The sequence below is a fragment of the Somniosus microcephalus genome, chromosome 27 (assembly GCF_052327205.1).
Source record: "Somniosus microcephalus isolate GS21.2 chromosome 27, FLI_Smic_1.0, whole genome shotgun sequence".
In the NCBI taxonomy this organism is placed as follows: Eukaryota; Metazoa; Chordata; class Chondrichthyes; order Squaliformes; family Somniosidae; genus Somniosus; species Somniosus microcephalus.
In genome coordinates this window covers 46,529,978-46,550,582 of record NC_141013.1, presented here as the reverse complement: position 1 = coordinate 46,550,582, position 20,605 = coordinate 46,529,978, and positions in this window count along the sequence as shown.

Below are 20,605 nucleotides of genomic sequence, written 5' to 3'. Positions count from 1 at the left end.
TTTATACTCCTCTAGGGCTACTTCTGTCTTTAGTCTTTTGTAACTGCCAAAAGCCCCCCTCTTATTTCTAATGCATTTTTGTATATCCCTTGTCATCCAAGGTTCCCTTTGCTTGTTGGTCCCACCCTTGACCTTTACAGGAACATGTTGGCGTTGTACTCTCTCTATTTCCCTTCTGAAAGTCTCCCACTGTTTTGATGTGGATTTTCCTATAAGCAGCTGCTCCCAGTCCACTTTGGCCAGATCCTGCCTTATCATATTAAAATCGGCCTTCCCCCAATTTAGAACCCTTATTTCCGGGCCGTCTTTGTCTTTTTCCATGACCACCTTAAATCTCACCGAATTATGGTCACTGTCGCCAAAATGCTCTCCTACTGACACTTCCACCACTTGCCCGGCTACATTCCCCAGAATTAGGTCCAGTACCGCCCCCTCTCTAGCTGGTTACCATTTTCAGCTAGATTTCTTCTGTAGGGCTGCTGCCCTTTTGTCTTGTTAACGGCCCGGGGTTTGTCGATGATCTCCCGATGGTTACCCCAGGGCGGGACGCAGACTCGAATTACCTTCTTGGTCTCTGGATCGACGTTTCTCCACGGCTCTCAAAAGGACAAGCTCAAAAGCGCGTCTGGCTGATCGCTACCGTTGGCTACCCCGGGACTCCCAATATACTTCTCAAGAGAAGCCTTTATCTCCCGCCAAATCAAGGTTCGGCTTTGTTTAACTTTTGGCGGGCTTGTAGCACAGCGGGGTAGTTATTATATTTAAACTGCTTTCGGGATGGCCGGTGATGGCCATCTCTGGTCTGGAATGACCTTGTATTGTTTTGAATGTCTTCTTGATGCCTTTAATGGGTCTTTGATGCTCCCCTTATGAATATAAAACTGTTTCCCTTTGTCTGGGTAAACATTTAGATGGCCTTTATCTACAGGCCAATCTGACTGGATCTGCATCCAATCCATATGTATGGGTTCTGTCTGGTTTCATTTTCTCCGAAATGGCCTTCCAGAACTTACTGTGGGCTGAATCCACAAAGGCTGTCTGGGGACTGCAGGAACCATTTTAAAGTGTCCAAAAAGCTAGTCACGGGGTCTGGCGGCCATTTTATATGCCCCTTTTTCTGGGCTTCTTTTAAAAACAAGGCCTCTTCTGCCAATAGACCCTTATGTAATAATATTCCATTTTGCGAATCTTACACACCAGGGAGAAGTCTGCTACAAATAGTGCCAGGGGATCTTTTCTGTCCTCCTGAAAGGGCAGACAGGGCCTCAGTTTAACATCGCATCTGAAAGACGGCACCTCCAACTGTGCAGCACTCCCTCAGTACGCACTGGAGTGTCAGCCTAGACTATGTGCTCAAGTCCCAGGAGTGGGTCTTGAACCCACGACCTTCTGATTCAGAGGCGAGAGTGCTGCCCATGGAGCCATGGCTGACACTAAGGCTCTTGAAAGGCTTTAGAATGCTCTGCCCTCGTACAACCCTTACACTCTGCACTGGCTATTCTCTCGGGCTCGGTGTCACTGCTCACTCCCGTAAGGAGACCTCACAGTCCCATGGTCTGGAAAGCACCTTCATTGCCCAATACCAAGCATACCTTCAGGACTGTAACAATCGGCACTTTGTTTCCTACACTCAAGCACATCCCTGATTTTCATCGCTGCACTATAAATGGATACCCCGAGATCTCACGTGTGCTGCTGCATTCTTCTATCTTTTTGGATGTTGTCTAATGGGTAAGGCATTGATCTCGTAACCCAGGGATTGTGGGTTCCTGTCACACCTGGGTGCAATAAATGTTATTTGCCAATCTCTTCATTGACATTCTAATGAGACAAGGCCAATTGTTAATCAATTATTTCACATTAAGCATATGAATGAACAACATGCAGTTTTCACAGCAGGATTCAATCAAATCCTTACAGCTCCTCATATAATAAAACAATTAAATACGTGCCCCTGCCCCTGTTGTGGACTAAACTCACAAACAAGTTAGCCGCCCCTGAACTAACTGGTAATAAACCTTCCCCTTACAGGCTGTACGTTTCCATACGGAAGCCGGGACCTCTCAGCAGCCCTCTCCAGGTGGCTAGAGAGCAAATCTCTCTGCTTTGCTCACTCTCACTGACTCAGAGTGCCCTAGATTTACTGCTCCTGAGCGAGAGAGAGAGAGAGAGCGAGCGAGACAATGGGTGACCTCTGAATTAACCCTAGACTCTGTGACAAGGGAAGGTTCAACGAGCTGTCAATCAAAGTTACCACCTTGAATGAGAAACGCCCCTTGTTGTAGGAATTCATTGCAATGACATTGTCTGTTCAGCTAAGTAGCCCGCAGGTTGTATTAAATTAAAACCCATTCTAACTCCTGGATGCAAATTGCTCTTGGATGTGCACAATGACTTTCCATTGTTTAAAAACCTAATGTGAGATGTGAAAGCAGGCAATTTGATGGCTGTCCCATCTGGTCCTTCACCTAATTGTCCTAATCATGGGACCAAATTTCTTTGACTATTCTACCACACTCCCACCAGTGGGGGTCCGGCAGGATGGCTTGGAAATAGGCTTGGCTCTTACAAGGCTGCTGGCTCGGAGGGGTGGGGCAAGGAGCGGGTAAGGAGGGGGAAGGACTGCCTGGGAATTCCTACTTCTGCAGCCACATGAGTCTCGGCATATGTCAGGGGGCTGGTACACTTGGTGAGATAAGGCATACCAGGCTCTAGACGGGTGTAAGTGTGTCCCACTCAATATCGAGTCACGGAAGACCTCTCCTGGTCCCTCAATACCTCCTCTCTGGTGAAGAAGGCCCAGCAGCGCCTATATTTCCTAAGGAGGCTGAAGGGATGTAACCTGTCACCCCTGATCCTCTCTAACTTTTACCGCTGCACAATAGAGAGCATCCTGACAAACTGTATCACAGTATGGTATGGCAGCTGTAGCTACTATGACCGGAAAGCCCTGCAGCGGGTAGTCAAAACTGCCCAACGCATTACCGGCACCCGGCTACCGACCATAGAGCACATATACCAGAAACGCTGTCTACGGAGGTCACGGTCCATCATCAAAGACCCTACCCACCCCAGCCACAGTCTGTTCGCCCTCCTGCCATCTGGGAGACGCTACAGATGCATTCGCACCCGTACGACCAGATTTAGGAACAGCTTCTTTCCCAGGGCTGTCATCCTACTGAACTCCACAAATAAACTCTAAAGCCCGCACCACTTTATTATGGTTATGTTTATGTTAATGTATGTGGAATGTTTAAATGTCTTAATCTAAATGTACACTCTCGGGAGCAGCAAGCCTACATTTCGTTGTACTGCACTTGTGCACTAACAATGACAATAAAAGTTGATTTGATTTGATTTGATTTTGATTTCAGATCATAACCTTGGCCTCTTACTTTTTTCCTTTTAATTTTTTCCACCCCTTTGTTTTGGGTCCTCCTTTCCCCCCCTCCTTTCCTTTTGTTTCTGTCTCTCACCTGGCAGCTGTCCTTATCCTGCCAGTACACTTCACACCTAATCTCAGCTGCCTTTTGTCTCCACAGGCCCATTACCATCTCATCTGGCTTCTAATAACTTTTATTGTCTCCTTTTCTTCTTTTGTTCGATCGCAGCTATGCCTTCGATCTTTTTATTTTCTTTCCAGTTTTGAAGAAGGGTTTCAACCCAAAACGTCAACTCAAATTTCTCTCCACGGATGTTGCCTGAACTGCTGAGTTTTTCTGTTGTTATTAAGGAAAGCAGTCTGTTAGGGGCGGTGAAGAATGGGGGCAAGGCGCCGGGGTTTCTAGCGGTGTGGGGCTTGGCAGGCACCTGAGGTGTGCTCGTTGCTGCTCACCAGCCTCATGCTAATGAGGAACCCTTCCACTGACCTTGTGAACTCGGGTGAGGTCAGTGCTCAAGGACCCAGTGCGCTCGATCACGGTGTAGCTGCCAGGATGGTGGCCCAGCGACTGGCTCCGATAATCCAAAAATGGTTTGTGTATCTCTGGGAGTTAACCCTTCATCAGCTGAACCCGGCCTTACACGATGCAAATCAAACCAAAATAACTTCCCCGCCGAATAGGCCAAACTCAGTATGTTAGAACGACACGCTCCTTTAATTGGCCCCATCCCTTTAATTGCAACACACCTGTTATTTTTCTCTCCTGGTGCCCTCATAGACCCGTCTGAGTCTGTACCTGGGGCTCTGAGTAATTGTGCAAATGAGCCTACACCAGAGACCGAACCATATTAGCACTCGACCTTTCCAGTGGGACCTTGACCACTTCGAGCTGACTTAGCTCTGGAGATGAAAGTTGCCTTCAGTGTGTCACACCCCAAAGCATCAGGCTATATAATACCTACAGAAGACACTAGAAAACTCAGCAGGTCAGGCAACATCCGTGGAGAGAGAAACAGGGTCAACGTTTCAGGTCAAAACCCTTCGTCAGAACTGAGAAAAAAAGGCAGGAAATGAAACAAAAGGCAGTTTGGGGGGTGGGAAATGGGGGAGGGGATGAAAGAAGAGACATTAAGAGATATTCAAGGTGAGACGAGATGGTAATCGGACAGGTAAAGAAACAGACAATGGCTCTAGATGAAGTGTGAAATGCGCTGGCAGAGTGAGAGACAGCTGCCATGTGGGAGAGAGAGAGAAAAGAAAATCACAAACCAAGTGTGGATAAAAAATATAAAAATATAATAGGGGCCGAGGTTATGATCTGAAATTGTTGAACGCGATGTTGAGTCCGGAAGGCTGTAAAGTGCCTAATCGGAAGATGAGGTGCTGTTCCTCGAGTTTACGTTGAGCTTCCGTGGAACAATGCAAGAGGCCGCGGACAGTGAGGTCAGAGTGGGAGTGAAGCGGTGAATTAAAGTGACAGGCGACCGGAAGCTCGGGGTCACCCATACGGACTGAACGGAGGAGTTCCGCAAAGTGGTCACCCAATCTGCGTTTGGTCTCCCCAATGTAGAGGAGGCCACATCGTGAGCAGCGAATACAGTATACTAGATTGCAAGAAGTACAAGTAAATCGCTGTTTCACCTGGAAGGGGTGTCTGGGGCCCTGGACAGTGGGGAGGGGGGAGGTATAAGGGCAGGTGTTGACGTACAATCCCATTACACCTCCATTCCCCACCAGGAGCTTCCGGCCGCCTGTCATTTCAATTCACCGCCCCATTCCCACTCGGACCTCACCGTCCTCGGCCTCTTGTATTGTTCCACGGAAGCTCAGCGTAAGCTCGAGGAACAGCACCTCATCTTCCGATTAGGCACTTTACAGCCTTCCGGACTCAATATCGAGTTCAACAATTTCAGATCATAACCTCGGCCACTATTATATTTTTATATTTTTTATCCACACTTGGTTTGTGCCTTTTCCTTTTTTCCTCTCTCTCCCACACGGCAGCTGTCTCTCACTCTGCCAGCGGATTTCACACTTCATCTCGAGCCATTGTTTGTTTCTTTACCTGTCCTATTACCATCTCGTCTCACCTTGAATATCTCTTAATGTCTCTTCTTTCATCCCCTCCCCCATTTCCCAGCCCCCAAACTGCCTTTTAATCTGTTTCATTTCCTGCCTTTTTTTCTCAGTTCTGACGAAGGGTTTTGACCCGAAACGTTGACTCTATTTCTCTCTCCACGGATGTTGCCTGGCCTGCTGAGTTTTTCCAGCGTCTTCTGTTGTTATTTCGGATTTCCAGCATCCGCAGTATTTTGCTATTGTATATAATACCTACACCCGATTGGCTGAAAAATTATTTTCATGGCTCACCAACAAATCACAACTGTCCACCTATCAAAAAGCAGTTATGGGAAATGAACCAACCGTAAACTGGTGTGTCCAGTGGGGTACCGCAGGGATCGGTGCTGGGTCCCTTGCGGTTTGTGGTCTACATTAATGATTTGGATGTGAATGTAAAAGGTATGATCAGTAAGTTCGCAGATGACACGAAAATTGGTGGGGTGGTAAATAGCGAGGAGGGAAGCCTCAGGCTACAGGACGATATAGATGGGTTGGTCAGATGGGCGGAACAGTGGCAAATGGAATTTAACCCTGAAAAGTGTGAGGTGATGCATTTTGGACGGACTAACAAGGCAAGAGAATACACAATGAATGGTAAGACCCTAGGAAAGACAGAGGATCAGCGGGACCTTGGTGTGCATGTACATAGATCCCTGAAGGCAGCAGAACAGGTGGATAAGGTGGTTAAAAAGGCATATGGGATACTTGCCTTCATTAGCCGAGGCATAGAATATAAGAGCAGGGAGGTTATGATGGAGCTGTACAAAACGCTGGTAAGGCCACAGCTGGAGTACTGTGTGCAGTTCTGGTCGCCACACTATAGGAAGGATGTGATTGCTTTGGAGAGGGTGCAGAGGAGATTCACCAGGATGTTACCTGGGCTGGAGCGCTTCAGCTATGAAGAAAGATTGGACAGGCTGGGGTTGTTTTCCTTGGAGCAGAGAAGGCTGAGGGGGGACCTGATTGAGGTATACAAAATTATGAGGGGCATAGATAGGGTGGATAGAAAGGAACTTTTCCCCTTAGTAGAGGGGTCAATAACAAGGGGGCATAGATTCAAGGTAAGGGGCAGGAGGTTTAGAGGGGATTTGAGGAAAAACTTTTTCACCCAGAGGGTGGTTGGAATCTGGAACTCACTGCCTGAAAGGGTGGTAGAGGCAGGAACCCTCACAACATTCAAGATGCATTTAGATGAGCACTTGAAATGCCATAGCATACAAGGCTACGGACCAAATGCTGGAAAGTGGGATTAGATTAGACAGGGCTTGATGGCCTGCGCGGACGCGATGGGCCGAAGGGCCTCTTTCTGTGCTGTATAACTCTGTGACTCTATGACTAAACAGATAGCAATCAAAAAATCAATTAGGAATAAAACAGAAAATGCTGGAAACACTCAGCAGGTCAGGCAGCATCTGTGGAGAGAGAAACAGAGTTAACGTTTCAGGTCAATGACCCTTCGTCAGAACAGTTTTAATCATGTAGAAACACAGGAACAGGCTTGTCCCACCATTCAATTAGATTCTGGCTGGTCTGTACCTCAACTCCATCTACCTGCCTTTACTCCGTATCCCTTGATACCCTAACCTAATAAAAATCTAGCAATCTCAGTTTTGAAATTTAAAATTGACCCCCAGCCTCAACAGCTTTTGGGGGAGAGAGTTCCAGATTTCCACCACCCTTTGTGTGAGGAAGTGCTTCCTGACATCACCCCTGAACGGCCTGGCTCTAATTTTAAGGTTCTGTCCCCCTTGTTCTGGACTCCCCCCCCCACCACCAGAGGAAATAGTTTCTCTCGATCTACCCGATCAACTCCTTGAATCATCTGAAACACCTTGATCAGATATCACCCCTTAATCTTCTATATTCACGGGAATACAAGCCCAGTCTGTGCAACCTGTCCTCATAATTTAACCCTTTTAGCCCCGGTATCATTCTGGTGAATGTGTTGCCTCCACTCCAAGGCCAGTGTATCCTTCCTGAGGTGCGGGGCCCAGAACTGAACCCAGTGTCCAGATGGGGTCTGATCAGAGCTCTAACCTTCTCCCCTTTGTGTTCCAGCCCTCTTGTGATAAAGGCAACATTCTATCAGCTTTTAAAATTATTCTTTGTACCTGTCCACTAGCTTTTAGTGATTTCTGTACATGGACCCCTAAATCTCTCCACTCCTCCACAGTTCCCAGCTTCTCGTCGTTTCGAAAATACTCTGATCGATCTTTCTTGGGCCTCACATTTTAGGTGATTGATTATACAAGATGGTATCCAAAAGGATCTTAGATAGTATTTTGATTGATTTATATTCAATTCTGGCTCGGTGTCAAATTTTGTTTGATAACGCTCCCGTGATGCACCTTGGGACGTTTAACTTCCTTAAAGGCGCTATATAAATGCAAGTTGTTGTTTTTGATCTCACATTTCCCCTCACTGAACTCCATCTGCCACAGTTTTGCCCATTCACTCGAGCTACCAATGTCTCTTTGTAACTTTCTGCTCCCGTCTACACCACTTACTGTACCACCTGACTTAGTGTCGTCAGCAAACTTCGATATGAATCATTCAAAATACTATTAAAGATATTTTGGATACCACGTTGTATAATCAATCACCCATAATGAGAAACAGCAAAATAAGGTTTCTAACATAAGAATTAAGACGTTCACAATAATATCTTTAAACTTACTATTACATAATTGATTTTTACATGTTTGGATGTCTTCAGGAACACTTTTGTTCCGAGGCCTACACCAGTGTTAAAAGCCTGAGGCTTGAATTTGACTGCCTACCCTGAGTGAAGAAGCTCAAGCTAAATTCCAGACTCCGAGCGTGGCTCAAGGTCACTCTGATAGGCCACAATTCCCAGCATCCACCTTAAGGCTGCCTTGTTCCTCCATCTTCACCGAACAAATGGGAAGTCGGAATTCGCCAGAGTTGCTGTCAATGGTAGAAAAATTCAAATGTTTTTATGGAACATGTGACTTACATCTATTGAAACTGTGTTGCTACTGACCAAACGCATCTGACAGCCATCAGAGAGAGTGGACTCCCATCCCATCATTCTCGGCTGGGTTTATATCCAAAGGGTGAACGGTCAACGGCCGAGTTCACTGCGCCCCCTCCGCCACACCTGGCCAGAGCAGGTTTCTATGTTACTCCAGCTGTTGAAACCTTGGCCGCCATTTTAGTTGTCCAAACAACAAGTCGAGGTGAGATGATGATTTTAACTCTACCCGCCTGGCGGAAACCCGGTGGGTGGCCAGTTAAACTGCCCCGAGTTACTTACCCGGCCTGGAGCCACCGGGACTCTGCCTTCAGTAATTTTAACCTGCCCTCCTGAGCAGGCGGCAAGGACACCCGCCCAAAGCCGGAGGGGTCCTTCTTTACACCCACACGTTGGGTCCTAATGACGTCATCGGGACCCGACTGTGTAATTTTAACTCAGGCCTGCGAGGGGAAACCGCTGTGGCCAACCCAGGACAGGAGAGGTTCAGCTTCAGGAGAGGCTAAAAAAGGCAAGTGTTTTTCTTTCCTTCGTGGTGTCAGGAGCAACAGGCGTTCTCCTCTAGGCCCCGCAAGGAGAGATTAGGCCACCCCACCCCAGATTCATCCCCCACCTTCCTAAATATGAACCCCCCCCCCGGCGCGGCGTCCCCAGAACCCCACCTACATTGTGTTGGCGGGTGGCATCTGGGCTACATGACTTCCTGACGCCCCCCCTCCCCCCCCAATGGGCAGGAAGTAGACCAGCAGCATGTCAATGAGGCCTGGTAGTTAAAATAGCCCTGGGCCTTATTTCTGCCGCAGCGGGTAAGTTTTCAATTCACCTCACATCCCACCCGCCCAAAAGTCACCCAGAGTTAAAATCAGGGCCTAAAGAGTCAGCAACAACTAGACAGATAGACACCACAGCAAGGAAATAGCATGAAAACCATACAGAGACTGAGGCCAGCATTTTCCCGCTGCTGTGCATGCGGGATTGGAGGCGGGTCAGGAGTAAATGTCGCAAAAAATGGGAGCGGGTCAGGAACCTGCCGTCATGTCGCCTCCTCGCGCCTTTAACTCGGGCACGTTTGCCAGCGCGGGACAGGCCTGAACAGCAGAGGCGGGCGACATAATTTAGCTCATTAATACCTTGTTGTTAGACTCTTAACAGTGTTTTTAATCAGACCTTTTAAATTTCAGTGGATGACCACAGGAATCACGCAGCTCGGGAACCGCACCTGTCAACATGAGGCAGAAGCTCAGTGGCCATTGATCAAAGTCACTAATGGAGAGCATGGAAATCCCAGTAAATACTCCCACGTAACACCTCATACTTGCCCTAAGGGAAAGACTCTTTCCGACTCCATTTTGCACAGATTCAGGTGTCTAGAGTTTGCAAGCCTTTTCTGCAACTTCGGAAGCCACTCTCACCTCATTGCTACTATCACACCACTGACAGGTTGCTTCTCTGATCTCTACTTGACCTGCCATCTAATACATCAGCATGGGTGCCGCTTATACTGTCTCACCTTGGTCCTCAGAATTAGACCATGATGAGCCCCAACACCAGCAGCAGCACCAACAACACCAATAACCTTCTCCTTAACACCCTGATGCTCCACAGGACAGAGGGCATCAGCGCAGGGCTGCACCGCGCCGGAGGCGATACCCCCAACACAGGGTATACAGGCAGAGGATGCGTTTCCTCAACATGACTGAGTAGCAGTGCCAAAGGAGGCTCAGGCTATCGCGCCAGGTCATCGCAGACATTTGCAGCTTGCTGGGCCAAGACCCGCTGCCCAGAGGAGTGAGTGGACACGCCTTACCAGTGGCTGTCAAAGTCACCAGTGCCCTCAACTTCTTCGCCTCAGGCTCCTTCCAGGGATCTGCAGCAGACAGTTGTGGCATCTCACAGTCTGCCGCCCACAGATGCATCGCACAGGTCACCGATGCCATGTTTGACATGTCAGCCAATGATATCAACTTTGCCACTGTTGAAGCCAGTGTTACTGAGCGGGCGCTCGGCTTTGCTACTCTGGCTGGCTTCTCACGGGCGCAAGGTGTCATCGGCTGCACACATGTGGCCATCAGGGCTCCCCCTCATCACCCAGGAGTGTTTGTGAACCGCAAGTGCTTCCACTCCCTCAATGTGCAGCTTGTCTGCAACCATAAAAAGATCATCATGCATGTGTGTGCCAAATTCCCTGGCAGCTGCCATGACTCTTTTGTCCTGCGCCAGTCCAGCCTCCCTCCGCTGTTCGCACCTCCAAACAGACTTTCCAGCTGGCTGCTAGGAGACAAGGGCTATGCACTGAAGAGGTGGCATCCTTGAAGAGGCCAAGTACTGAGGCTCAGGAGCGCTATAATGAGAGCCACATGTCCACCAGATGTGTCATACAGCAAACAATCGGCATGCTGAAAATGCGCTTCAGATGCCTTGACAGATCTGGAGGAGCCGTTCAGTATGCATCAGCCAGGGTCTCCAGAATCATCGTCACCTGCTGCGCCCTGCACAACATTGTGCAGCTACAAGGATTAGCACTGCACGAGGTGCAGGAAAAGTACAGGAGGCTCTGACAGGTTTTACGGCCGCGATGTCTGCAAATGTGCAGAGAATGGAGAAGTCCATCTCCAACATGAGCACCACCATGTCCCAGGCGATGGTGACTGTAGGCTCTTCCATGGAAAGGATGGCCACCTGCATGGAGCAGCTAATGCGCCACTCACAGGAGCACCTGGTCTCTATGGAGCATAGATTGCAGGGGCTCATAGACCTCCTGTCTAGGAGGGATGTCAGCGTTGATGTGGGTCCTCAAGGCCTCACTGCTGTGCAGCAAGGTGCCCTCCAGCTCCTTGCTAGCAGGGAAGAGCGGGTGGCCCGTGAGAGGAATGATGGTGAGAGGGGACATGGAAGTGGGGGCACCTCTCAAAGCGCTCACACTTCTCCCCCGTTGCCTCCCCCTCAGTCAGAGCCCCAGGTGCCTCGTCGGATCGCGATGGCCGAGTCTGTCCCTGCTCCAAAACCCAGAGGATGTCCACCAAAAGTGTTTACACAGTCGCAGCAGGGAAGTGAGCAGGCTGCCTCTACCTCTGCTGAAGCCACAGGGGTTGCACCTCGTAGAAGCACGCGTAAACGAAAAATGATACAGGGTACACAAGGGTAAGCACATGGGTGTTTAAAGAAGTGTTTTTATTAAGGTTTCTTTACTGTTATGTCACATATAAAACTTTATTTTCACCACAAACATGCCCGTTTTTGTATGCTACTTCGGAACTGGCTTAGTGAGTTGGGGTGAATGGTGAGACAGTGCGGGGGCTCCCGACGGACCTGTGGGAGAGTAAAGAGATGATTTAGAAGTGTTATATTAAGAATGGGTAACAATACCATTACGCACATGATGAACATTCACTGGCTGCTGACATCAGTCACCATATGAGTATATGCCGTGCTGTATGCCATGCTGAGTGCCATGTATGAGATGTAATTCTGTCACCGGGTTGCTGAGAAGTCCCTCTCTCTCCGTCTCCCACTGCCAGCTGCTCCACAACTCCTGGCACCTCCAGGGCCACCTCCTCGCTGCTGTCAAAGTGGTGAAGGATGGCGGGCCACCTCCTGTTCGTTCCCTCTCCCTGTTGTTGTGCGCTCGTTTCACTTACAAGGAGGGAAAGAAGAGAAGCTTGAGTGAGAGTGATGACATGAGCGGAAGGAATGTGCGGGTTACATCTGTAGTGAGTGAATATGATGGAGTGTGGTGCCAATGCCAAAGTGCCAATGCCAAGTGGCCTCCTCGTGTGGTGTTAGTTGGTGTGATTGCATTAGGATGAGGGTGAATGTGAGGGGTGGTTAGTCAGAGGGGGATGAGAGTATGTACATAGAGAGAGAGCGATGGGTGGACGTGCAAGGTAGGTTGGTGTGAGTAATGATGTGCAGGAGCAGGCTTGGGAAGGCAGAGTGATGAGGATGTGATGACAGGCACAGCAGGATGAAGGTGAGTGTAGCTTGGCACTCACCTTTCCTGATCTCATGAGATCACTGAAGCATTTCCGGCACTGCACCCAGGTCCTCCTCACCACATCCCTGCTGTTTGTTGTGTCCGAGAGTAATAAGACACAAGACTGCAGGGGGGGAACGGTACAACAGGTGTTTACTCAACGTGGCTCACTCTGGAACTGAACTATACAGATTACTACTCAGTGCTATATACAGGTGTGGTTACTGCCGGTACTGCAGTATACCTGAGCTGTAAAAAGTAGTTCCCCCCTTAAAGGTATATACATTACAATTCCTCCCCTTTTAGATTAACAGTACCATAACACTCATTTAACAATTAAATATCAAACTAATTACAATTAACACTTTTAACATACAACGTTAGCTGAAAATAGTCCATTTATATATTCAGTCTTTGGGGAGGCTTCCTGATCCTTTCTGGATAGCGCCTTTCCCGCGTGTCTCGGTCTTGGTGCGGAGGCGATTCTGGCACCCTGTCGTCAGTTGGGTCATCAGCTTCCGATGCTACTGTTTCTGGGGTAGATGCGACCTGTACGTCGGGTTCCTCACCAGGTACGTATGGGCGAGACATGGGGTTGACTTGTTCCTGTGACTCTAGGATCTGGTCAGCATGGCGTCTCACGATGTTCTCCCCAACGTCCACTGTGTACATTAGTGGGCCCTGCCGTGTGCATATCATTCCTGGCTGCCATTTTTCTGTTCGGTAGTCGCGGGCCAAGGCTGGTTGCCCTACATTGAAGCTCCTTGTTGGCTTCTCATGGATGTGCTGGAATTGCTTACTCTCAACATCTCTTTGTACGTTTGGTCTGAGCAAATCCAGGCGAGATCTTAACCTTCGGTTAAAGAACATCATGGCCGGGGCCTGGTTGGTGGCTGCATGTGTCGCATTCCGGTAGGCGAACAGGAAATTGTCCACCTTATGCTGTAGCAGAATGTTATCATTGTACATAGCCTTTATTGCCTTCTTAAAGGTTTGTACGAACCTCTCAGCCAATCCATTTGTGGCTGGATGATACGGGGCGGATGTGTAATGCCTTACCCCATTCTTCTTCATAAACCTCCGGAATTCTTCGGACACAAACTGTGGTCCGTTATCGGAGCAAATCTGCTCTGGCAAGCCATTCCTGGCAAAAATGGTCCGTAGGACTGCAATAGTTTTCTCCGTGGTGGTGGAGGACATTTTGATGACCTCAGGCCATTTCGAGTGCGCATCCACGGCTAGTAAAAACATTGAGTCCATGAATGGACCAGCAAAATCAATATGCACCCGTTGCCATGGAGATGAGGGCCACTCCCATGGGTGTAGAGGGGCATGTGGTGGTGCATTTTGGACTTTCCGGCATCCTGAGCAGCTCTTGGTCAGGTCCTCGATTTGATTATCGATTCCTGGCCACCACACATAAGCCCTGGCAAGGCTTTTCATTTTTACCCCTCCCAGATGACCCTCATGAAGCTCATTGAGCACTCTATCCCTTAACTTGGGTGGAATTACCACTCGAGATCCACACATCAAGGTCCCCCGGCACACTGACAGCTGTTCTCTTCTTGTCGAGAATGCTGGCAACAGTGAGTCGCCATCCCTTCACCGTCAGATCATATACCCGAGACAGTGTCGGGTCATTTCGGGTCTCCTCTTCTATACGAGCGTTAGTTACCGGTAGGTATTCAACTACAGTCGAATGAAATATTTCGACAGGATCCACTGCTGGTGCTTCCTCCACAGTAGGCAGTGGCAGGCGTGATAGCCCATCAGCATTTCCATGCTGTTTCGTGCCCTTATATTCAATCTCATAGTGGTGCGCCCCTAGAAAGAGTGACCATCTTTGTAGTCATTGCGCAGTCATCACCGGAACGCCCTTCTTTGGATTAAAAATGGAGACAAGAGGCTGGTGGTCAGTCAGCAAGGTGAATTTCTGCCCGTGCAGATAGTTCACAGACAGAATTCACAGAAACCCCACAGTGCAGATAGAGGCCATTTCGGCCCATCAAGCCTGCACCGACACATATCCCACCCGATCCCCGTAACCCCTACACCAACACATAACCCACCCTATCCCCGTAACCCCACGTATTTAATCCCCCTAACACTAAGGGTCAATTTATCATAGCCAATCAACCTAACCCGCACATCTTTGGACTGTGGGAGGAAACCGGAGCACCCGGAGGAAACCCACGCAAACACAGGGAGAATGTGCAAACTCCACACAGACAGTCGCCCGAGGCCGGATTCGAACCCGGGTCCCTGGCGCTGTGAGGCAACAGTGCTAACCACTATGCCACCGTGATTGAACTTTTTCACTCCCCACACTAGGCTGAGGGCCTCCCTGTCAATCTGGGCGTAGTTACGCTCGGCTGAGGTTAGTGATCGTGATGCAAAGGCTATTGGCCTCTCTGAGCCGTCCGAGAATTTGTGCGACAGCACCGCTCCAATGCCGTAGGGTGACGCATCACACGCCAACCGAATTGGTAGTGCTGGGTTGAAATGGGCCAATACCTCTTTCGATGTGATTAGTGTTTTGCTCTTCTGGAAAACTCGTTTACATTCGCCACTCCACTTCCATGGCACCCCAGTTTGCAGTAGGTTATTCAGTGGGTGTAGTATTGTAGACAAATTTGGCAAGAACTTATGGTAGGAGTTTACCAGTCCGAGGAACAACCTCAGTTGTGACACGTTTTCCGGTGCTGGAGCCTTGACTACTGCCTCAATCTTTTCTGGGGACTTATGTAACCCCTCTTTATCGATAACGTGGCCACAATACGAGATCTGTTTTTTAAAAAACTCGCATTTGGGGCAGTTAGCTTGGAGCCCATATTCCTTCAATCTAGTGAGCACCTGCTCCAGGTTGGCAAGGTGATCACTGTCATTTTCGCCCGTCACCAGGATGTCGTCCAAATAACATTGGGTCCCTGGGATCCCTTGCAGGACTTGTTCCATTGCCCTTTGCCAAATAGCCGGAGCTGATGCTACCCCGAATACCAGCCGGTTGTATTGGTAGAGACCTTTATGGGTGTTGATTGTGAGGTATTTTTTTGATGCTTCTTCTACCTCCATTTGCAGATAAGCCTAGGCCAGATCAAGCTTAGTGAAGCATTTCCCTCCAGATAGCGAGGCGAAAATATCTTCAATCCGCGGAAGTGGATATTGTACGGTGTGAAGGACTGGGTTCACTGTTACCTTAAAGTCCCCACAGATGCGAACCTTCCTTGGTTCCCCAGACGTGCTGCTCAATGACTTTTTCATCACAGGGACGATGGGTGCAGCCCACTCACTCCAGTCTACCTTGGACAGTACTCCTGAACGTTCCAAACTATCCAGCTCTGCTTCGATGGCTGGGCGGATCGCATAAGGTACCGATCTGGCCTTAAAAAATTTTGGGCTTGCGTTTTCTTCGATTTTAATTGTTGCTGTCATGCCTTTTAGTGTTCCGAGTCCTTGCTGGAACACTTCTTGTGCGTCGGTTAGGATCTTTGACAGTCGCCCAGGTGTGACGTTGTGGTAAACCACTTTTATCGTTCACTATCGTTACACTATAGTTATCACTGTTGTATTGTTATCACTGTTCTCACTGTTGTATCACTATACGAGGTCGCCTCTTGTCGCGCTGTTATACCTGGGCTGACCACCTCCGACTCCGCCCATGGCTCCACCTACCTGCCCAGGTATAAAGGTAGTCGACTGGCTGGTATTCCTCCTTGTTGGACCCGATCACCCACGAGGGTGGGCTCTGTTATTTAGTCAATAAAAACCTTTAGTTACGTTCCTAACTCGTCGCTTTTTATTGGACGAATTGATAGGTATATCAATTTTATTGACTAAATTTTAAAGATGTCTACTACTGGCCAGCCAGAAGCCCTCCCAGAAGCACAGCCACAGCAGCTTTCAGACACCGGGCTACACCAGCCACACCAGCCGGCTTGGCTGCAAGCCCTCAAACCACCGTACCTGGATCTAAACCCACAGGCAGCAAACTCAGCCCTCGACTTCAAACACTGGCTGGGCTGCTTCGAATCCTACCTGGAAGAATCCGGTGTCCCTCAGAGATCCAAACTAAGAGTTCTAAACGCCCAAGCGAGCCCGAGAGTATACGCACTCATCCAGGACACGACTACATACGAGGCCGCTATCAACCTACTGAAACAGCAGTACCGGAGCCCGGTAAATTACATGTACACCAGGCACCTCCTAAGATCCCGCCCGCAACAGCCAGGAGAGTCTGTAGCTGAATTTTTACGGGCGCTAAGAGCACTCGGCAGGAACTGTGACTTTAAAGCGGTGACGGCTGTTGAAAATACGGAAGATAATATCCGCGATGCCTTTGTGAAAGGCCTACGGTCCGACTACTCACGGCAAAGACTGCTTGAAGCTAAAGACCTCGACCTGGACAAAGCTGAAGCCCTCGCTCTCTCCCTAGAGGTGGCCCATCAGGACCAGGAGGCGTTTTCCAGGTACTGCTCGCGACCCTGGGACTCGGGCCCGACCCCTACCGCAATACCCTTCGCAGTGCCGCCCCCGGGACCTACCTCAGCGTCGGCGTCCCGGACCCGACCGGGACCGCCACCCCCGGTACCGGCTCCGACATCGGGCACCCGCGATCGGGCCGCCGGCTGCTTCTTTTGCGGCCAGGAGAAGCACCCGAGGTCGCGCTGCCCAGCCAGGAACTCTACCTGCTCAACCTGCAGGAAGAAAGGCCACTTCTCTAAGGCCTGCAGGGGCGGATCTTCAGAGGCCAGCAGTGCCTCATGCGAACTGTGGGGGCGGCCATCTTCTTTCAAGGCAACTGAGGCCAGCATCCCCACACGTGAGTCATGGGGCGGCCATCTTTGATCAAGGCAACCGACCCCAATAGTGCCTCATGTGAGTTATGGGAGCAGCCATCTTCTCCGCCATTTTGTCCTACCTCGTGGGAGACGCCATTTTACCCACCACGCCCGACTGCCACCGGGCCTCCGGACCCGACGACCGCCTCGCCCGCAGACGACAACGACTCGCTTACCTACACACTAGCCTCCGTCACTCTGGATCAAGCCCGCCCACACCACCTGTCCAAGTCGATGATGGACATCAAAGTAAACGGCCACGCCACGACCTGCCTGTTCGACAGCGGAAGCACGGAGAGCTTCATCCACCCAGACACGGTGAGCCACTACTCCCTCCCTGTCCTGCCAACGCGCAACCGAATCTCGATGGCATCGAGGTCCCACGCCACGGACATTAGCGGCTACTGTGTTGTGACCTTGTCGGTTAAGGGTACGGAGTATAAAAATTTTAAACTCCTCGTCCTCCCCCAGCTCTGCGCTGCCGTCCTACAAGGGCTGGACTTCCAATCCCACCTCCAAAGTGTAACCCTAGCATACGGTGGACCCCTCCCCCCACTCACAGTCGACAACCAGCGAATGTTAAACCGCCCACCGCGTAACACCTGCAGCCTATCCACCCTCAAGGTGCCGCCACCTTCCCTGTTCGCTAACCTCACCCCCGACTGCAAACCCGTCGCTACCAAGAGCAGGCGGTACAGCGCTGGGGACAGAGCCTTCATTAGCTCTGAGGTGCGGCGCCTCCTGAAAGAGGGCATTATCGAGGGGAGCAACAGCCCCTGGCGTGCCCAGGTCGTGGTCGTTAAGACCGGCGATAAAAATCGCCTGGTCATCGACTACAGCCAGACCATAAACAGATACACCCAGCTGGACGCATACCCCCTTCCCCGCATATCTGACATGGTCAATCAGATTGCACAATACCGCGTATTCTCGACCATCGACCTTAAGTCGGCCTACCACCAACTCCCTATCCACCCCGAGGACCGCCAGTACACCGCCTTCGAGGCGAATGGGCGCCTATACCACTTCCTTAGGGTCCCCTTCGGTGTCACCAACGGGGTCTCGGTCTTCCAAAGGGAGATGGACCGGATGGTTGGCCAGAACGGACTGCAGGCCACATTCCCCTATCTAGATAACGTCACCATCTGCGGCCGCGACCGGCAGGACCATGGCGTGAATCTGGAGAAATTCCTCCGTACGGCCCAACGGCTGAACCTCACCTACAATAAGGAGAAATGTGTGTTTAACACCTCGCGCCTTGCCATCCTTGGCTGTGTAGTAGAGAACGGACTCATCGGCCCCGACCCCGAAAGAATGCGCCCCCTCATGGAGCTACCCCTCCCCCACTGCCCTAAGGCACTTAAGAGAACCCTGGGGCTCTTCGCCTACTATGCCCAATGGGTGCCCAATTATGCGGACAAAGCCAGACCCCTCATGAAGTCCACATCCTTCCCCCTCACGGAGGAAGCGTGCGCGGCCTTCTCCCTCATCAAGGGAGACATAGCCAAGGCCACAATGCACGCAGTGGATGAGTCCATCCCCTTCCAAGTGGAGAGCGACGCATCCGACTTCGCCCTAGCCGCTACCCTTAACCAGGAGGGGAGGCCGGTAGCCTTCTTCTCAAGGACCCTACAGGGCCCCGAGATCCGACACTCGTCGGTCGAGAAGGAAGCCCAGGCAATTGTGGAGGCGGTACGGCGCTGGAGGCATTACCTGGCAGGCAAACGATTTACCCTCCTCACCGACCAACGTTCGGTTGCTTTCATGTTTAATAACAAGCTGAGGGGCAAAATCAAGAATGACAAGATCTTGAGGTGGAGAATCGAGCTATCCACCTACGATTATGATATCTTGTACCGGCCAGGTAAGCTGAACGAACCCCCTGATGCTCTTTCACGAATTACATGCGCCAGCGCGCATATTGATAGACTTCAGACCCTCCACAACGACCTCTGCCACCCCGGGGTCACCAGACTTTACCATTTCATTAAGGCCCGCAACCTGACCTACTCCATCGAGGAGGTCAGGACCATGACCAGGAACTGCCAGACCTGCGCCGAGTGCAAACCGCACTTCTATAGGCCGGACAGAGCAAGCCTGATCAAGGCCACCCGCCCCTTCGAGCGCCTGAGCATCGACTTTAAGGGGCCTCTACCGTCATCTGACCGCAATGTGTACTTCCTCAACATCGTTGATGAGTACTCCCGTTTCCCTTTTGCCCTCCCCTGCCCAGACATGACCAGTACCACGGTCATCAAGTGCCTGAACGACCTCTTCGCCTTGTTCGGGTTCCCGAACTATATACATAGTGACCGGGGCTCCTCCTTCATGAGCGAGGAACTCCGTCAGTTCCTACTAGCGAGAGGTATTGCAGCAAGTAGGACCACCAGCTACAACCCCCGAGGGAACGGCCAGGTGGAAAGAGAGAACGCGACGGTATGGAAGGCCGTCCTCTTAGCCTTAAAGTCTAAGGGCCTCCCAACCTCCCGCTGGCAGGAAGTCCTCCCGACAGCGCTGCACTCCATCCGGTCACTACTTTGCACTGCCGTTAACGCCACCCCCCATGAACGAATGTTTGTTTTCCCCAGAAAGTCGACTACGGGAACCACTCTACCAACCTGGCTGACCTCTCCGGGGCCCGTCTTGCTGCGAAAGCACGTGAGGGCCCATAAAACGGACCCCCTGGTCGAGAGGGTGAACCTCCTGCACGCCAACCCCCAGTACGCCTACGTGGCTTACCCAGACGGGCGGGAGGACACTGTCTCCTTACGAGACCTCGCACCCTCGGGCACTCCGGAGACACCACCTTTACCCCCCCCCACCACCCCCCCAATTCCAGCCCAGGTAGACGGCATGCCGGAACCCCACGAGCCTTCGCCGACCACGCAGACACCAGCATTAACACCGGATAATGCAGCACCGCCGCTGCGACGATCGGAGAGGCTTACGAGGCCTCCGGACAGACTGACATACCAGAACTGGTAGTACACTTCACCCCGCCGGACTCAAATCTAAACAAGGGGTGAATGTGGTAAACCACTTTTATCGTTCACTATCGTTACACTATAGTTATCACTGTTGTATTGTTATCACTGTTCTCACTGTTGTATCACTATACGAGGTCGCCTCTTGTCGCGCTGTTATACCTGGGCTGACCACCTCCGACTCCGCCCATGGCTCCACCTACCTGCCCAGGTATAAAGGTAGTCGACTGGCTGGTATTCCTCCTTGTTGGACCCGATCACCCACGAGGGTGGGCTCTGTTATTTAGTCAATAAAAACCTTTAGTTACATTC